Genomic DNA, 5,588 nt, shown 5'->3' on the forward strand with positions numbered 1-5,588 from the left:
ACTTGCATAGGCAACATCACGCCATTCTGGCGAAGATGGACGCCTATCTGGACTCCGCCTTCTTCATGGATGCCGGGCCTCTCGTGGGAAGGCGAAGCTGAAGAGGCTCGAGCGCCGGAGAAGCGTGTGTTGGTACGCTACTGAGGCGAAGGAAAGGAGCTCCAACTCCTTCATCAGCAAGCAGGAAGACGGCGAGGCGCTGCTCTTCGCCAGGGGCTAGGCGCGCGACAGAGCTTGCGGACGTCAGGGCCAGGATCGCCGCTTTCAGCTTGCTAAAATTACTCTAGAATGTTCTTCTTTTACATACATTGCTTGTAATTTTTGATGATGCTCGTTGCATCTTAACTCTGAATATGTTACTCTTATAACCCTGTCTGTAATAGCGTTTCACGCTTATGTTTGTTTATTGTTTCGCATGCATAGCTTTTCCTTTATTTTTTGGATCGATCTTATACTTAGAAAATTTCTGATTGATCTTTGGCGGTCATCTTGTCGGACTCGCATGCGCTGATTAGCGTCCTAGTTGAGCTAGCTATATTGTTTTCCACAGTGTGGCAGGCCTTCGAGGAGTTTGTCTTAGACTTAGTTTCTTCGGCGAGTTTGTCTTAGACTTAGTTTCTAGGACCCTCTTCCGCTTTTAGCTGTTCGCAGCGTGGGGTCGGGTTGATTCCGACTTTCGCGTTGCAGTCCAGGCGGGTTTGAGACGTTAAAAATTAACAATCTAACCCGAATTGAGTGATTCCTTGTGCATGCGACCTAATCAGTAGTAGTCCTAACAATAACTCGCCATTTGGCGGGTTGTTGTTCGGGGGTCAACTAGAGCATGTCGCCTGGCAGGCCACCCTTAATGAACATTGTCGCTCAAGAGGATGATGATGTCTGGATAACCAAATCGTTCAGGGACGTAGGAGCATGACGATTGATTGATGCAGGAGCCATCACATGGTGGACCACTACCTATCGATTGTTCCAAGAGAATATTAGAAAGCTCTGAATAGGTCGGGCTATTCAGGGACGTACGAGTAAGTTACTACTCAGGCAGCGTCATTTGCAAGGAATGACGGAGCCTGCTACAAGAGGTAATCATTAACCTGATAGAATCTCGTTGCGATCAGAGCAACTATAAGGACCTACCATCCCATGGGAGAGGATCGATAGGTTGATATTGCCAAAGGTGATAGTTAACATGACTGGATTGTTTGTCACGATGTGAGCGACTTTGTGGGCTCACCATCCTATTGGAGAGGATTGGTAAGTTGATTTTGTCAGAGGTAATAGTTAACATGACTGAATTGTTTATCGTGATGTGAGCGACTTTGTGGGCTCACCATCCTATTGGAGAGGATTGGTAAGTTAATTTTGTCAAGGGTAATAGTTAATCATGATAGTGGGAGTGGTTCTATCGTCCTATTGGAGAGAATCGATAAGGGAAATTTGGAGGAGAATATCAGAGGTGAAGATTAACTTGGTAGTTGACTCTGGTCCTAACTGTAGGAAGGTTTGACCGAGTGGGGATCTGGGTTACCCCTAAGAACACTATACGTAGCGTCTTGTATAGGGTTTCTCATGAGCAGTGGCTCATACTCGTGAGTATGTCAGAGTATATGAAATAGGAACAGTTTAACCTCGTGTACCAGTTGGAAGTGCTAAGGAGCAGTTTAGACTCGTGCACTTGTGGGAGTTGCAAGGGCAGTTTAGACTCATGCGCTAGTAGGAGTTAAGGGAGCAGTTTAGACTCATGCACCAGTAGGAGTATGGTGGGATAGTACTAAGGCTAGTACTTCTTCAAGAATTTTCTGTTGATAGGCATCATGATCTTGTCTCCATTTGGTTTGACGAGACGATAAGCTCCATTCGATTAAACTGTCTCTATCACGAACGGTCCTTCCCATTTAGGCTAGAATTTGCCCTTCTTCTTGGAAGTGAGAATCATTGGTCGTTGAACAGTGAGTACCAATTCTCCCTCCTTGAAGGATCGATGCTTGACTTTCTTGTCGAAGGCCTTAGCTATTCGAGCTTGGTAGAACTCAATGTGTTGTTGGGCTTCAAGCCGCCTCTCATCCAATGCTTCCAGTTCTGTGAGACGTCATTGATGATTGTCATCAGTCGTCATCCCTGTAAGTAGGGCGACACGGAGGGATGGAATTTGAATCTCTAATGGTAACACGGCCTCACAGCCATATATCAATGAGTAAGGCGTGTTGCTAGTCGATGTGCGAACCGTTATGCGATACACCCATAAGCTTTCGCCAAGCTTCTCATTCCAGTCGTGCTTGCTATTCGAGGTTAGCTTAGTTAGGATCTTAACAGTGGTTTTGTTGAAGGCCTCGGCCAAGCCATTCGTCAAAGGATTATAGGTTGTAGAGGAAAGGTTCTGAATTCGGAACTTGTCACAGAACCATATGAACGCATGACTAACGAATTGCATGTCGTTGTCATGAATAATACATCGAGGTACGCCATATCGGTATATGACATGATGCTTGACGAACTTGATCACATCATTGGTTTTGACTTCTCTCAAGGGGACGGCTTCAGCCCATTTGGAGAAGTAGTCAGTGATCGCCAGGATGAACCGGTGACCTCTTGCTGATGGCGGGGATATCGGTCCGACTATATCCATTCCCCATGCTTCGAATGGCTACAATGCTATTGTTGTATGCAGGTCTTCAGGAGGTCGGTGCATGTAATTAGCGTGGATTTGGTATGCGTGGCATCGTTTGGCGTAAGCAACTGCGTCGCTAACTATCCTTAGCCAAAAGTAACCTATCATCCACAGACGATCCCACAGCTTAGGTCCGGGTTGGTGGGCTCAACGTAGAGCCTCTTGCGCCTCTATCTTTGAAAGACATCAAAGTAACAAGCCTTCATACGACCTACGATACAACATTTTTGTGGTCGAATCGTAGTAGAACCTTGAGGCGTGTCAGCGGACAGACTCTCACTCCCTAGCGTCTTCGGGTAACATGCCATACAAAACATAGTTGATGATTAGGAGACGCCAGTCTTTCGGGTCAAGTTGATCCGGAGCCTGGTGAGTAGTGTTTACCTCTAGAACATCCTCTAGTCGGAAAAGTAGTCGGTTCGCTATAGTGACACGTTGAGTCGTCTCTAGCTGTTGAGCCAAATTAGCCGCTAAGGATGCGAGGGCGTCTGCATGCGTGTTCTTAGAACGAAGCACATGCTCAATATGGAAGCTTTCGATTGACTCAACTAGTTTGGTAGCTGCTTTGTGAAGCGGGATTAGATCATCATTTCTAACTTCATATTCCCCCGTCATCTGCTTGACGATGAGCTGAGAGTCACCATAGGCATCGAGATGTTTTATCTCTAACTCTCTTGCCAGCTCGAGTCTAATGAGTAGCGCATTATACTCAGCCACCTTGTTGGTACATGGCTCTGTTAAAGAAAAGGCTCAGGGTAATACGTGGTTATGTGGGGATGTGAGGACCACCCCCACTCCTGTAATGATAGATCCGCTCATGCCGACATGAGACGCACCGTCGAAGAACATCTGTCAAACTTCCGTCGGGGAAGTCGTGTTGACTTCAGGGGGTCCATCCGGTAAATCTTCGAACAAGTCTGTTTTCACCCCCAGTAGATGATCGGCCATGAGATCGCAGATGGCTTGCCCTTTGGCCGATTTCTGTGGCATGAAGTGAATGTCGTACTGAGATAGTAAGAGTGTCCATCTGGCCAAGTGCTAGTTTAAGGCCGTAGGCTGTGTCATGAAGACTTGGATGGGGTTCATCCGGGAAATGACAGGGATGGTTTGGCCAACTAGATAATGTCGCATATTTTGGATGGCAAACACCAAGGCTAAGCATTCCTTTTTGACCATAGGATATCGTCGTTCGGCACCCTGCAGAGTTCTACTTAGGTAGTAGATGCTCTGCTCATGGCTGGCCTCGTCATTTTGTACCAAGAGAACGCCCAAAGAGTGCTCCATGGCTCGTATGTAGATGAGGAATGGCTTTCCTGAGATTGGAGCTGCCAGGACAGGTGGGTTCGAGAGGTAAGCTTCGATCTCTTCAAAGTCCCGTTGGCAGGGCTCATCCCATACGAAGGAGATGCCTTTCTACATCAATTTGGAGAAGGGTTGACATTTGCCCGAGATGTTTGAAATAAACCTCCGGATGGAAGCCAATCATCCCTGGAGACCCCTTAATTCTTTGAGATTACAGGGAGGCTGAAGCTCTTGGATAGCATGTACTTTATCCGGGTCGATTCGGATTCCTTTAGTTGTAACTACGAATCCAAGGAATTTACCACTAGACATCCCTAAAAATAACTTCATAGGATTCATCTTGAGTTGATGAGTTCTCATGAGTTCGAACATCACTCTCAAGTCTTGGAGGTGGTCATTTTTATTGCAGCTTTTCACGACCAAGTCGTCCACATAGCATTCAACTGTCTTTCGCAAAAGGTCTCAAAAAATCATTCTCATGGCGTGTCGATAGGTTACACTGGCGTTTTTGAGTCCGAAAAGCATGGTCGTGTAGCAGTATACCCCCATTGGAGTCCTGAATGAAGTGTGTTTTTCATCATCGGGGTGCATCTTGATTTGATTATACCCTGAAAACCCATCCATAAAGGACATCCTCTTAAATCCGCACGTGTTATCGATGATGACGTCCGTGATGGGGAGAGGGAATTCGTCCTTTGGGCAAGCGGCATTGAGGTTTCAGAAGTCAATGCAGATGCGGATCTTACCATTCTTCTTCAGGACCGGAACAATGTTGGCTACCCAGTCGGGGTGTTGTTCCTCTCTGATGAAGCCAGATTCGATCAGCTTCTTCACTTCGGCCTCTATCGCTTCCATGATTTATGGACGGAACCGCCTCTGTTGTTGCTTGGCCTCTATCGCTTCCATGATTTATGGACGGAACCGCCTCTGTTGTTGCTTGGCAGGTTTGGCGTTCGAGCTGATGTTGAGGCGATGCATAGTAATCTGTGGATCAAGGCCAGGCATGTCCTCATAATTCCATGCGAAGACATCAATATATTACCGTACGAGGGATATGAGGTCTTCCTTCTCTTGGGGACGTAGACTACCGCTAATAAATATGGGCTTGGGGTTGGTCTCATCGCCCATGTTTACTTGGAGGATTTCATCCTCGGTGATCGGCTCACGTTGCTCGAAGCGATTACTCCACTGGGCATTGACATGGTGGTCCCATGTCTCGTCATAAAGCGGGACCTATTTGTCTTCTACTATTTTGGTAAGATCGGTCACAGCCATGTTGACTATGAGGTTGTTGAACAAGTCTCCCACGCTGACGTCTGAGTCCCACGCTGAGGATGTCGATGATCGAACCTCTGAGCAGGTATCGTCGGAGTCCCCGTCAAAATTGCAGAACAACTCTGATGAGGAAGAAATGTAGCCCAAACCTCTCCGAGTATTGGCGAAGTAATTCTAGGGCTTGCCTTTAGGCACATAGGCGGGTCGAATGACCATTTTCCGCCCTCAGCCGTAGTTCAAGCCTTCTTGACGAGCGAAATCGTAACCTATGTTCTTCATCATGCGTTTCGCAATTTGACTGTATTACGAAAATTGGGGCATGGATTCCTCCTCTTCGGACTCATCC

This window comes from Asparagus officinalis, chromosome 2 (assembly GCF_001876935.1).
Source record: "Asparagus officinalis chromosome 2, Aspof.V1, whole genome shotgun sequence".
In the NCBI taxonomy this organism is placed as follows: domain Eukaryota; kingdom Viridiplantae; phylum Streptophyta; class Magnoliopsida; order Asparagales; family Asparagaceae; genus Asparagus; species Asparagus officinalis.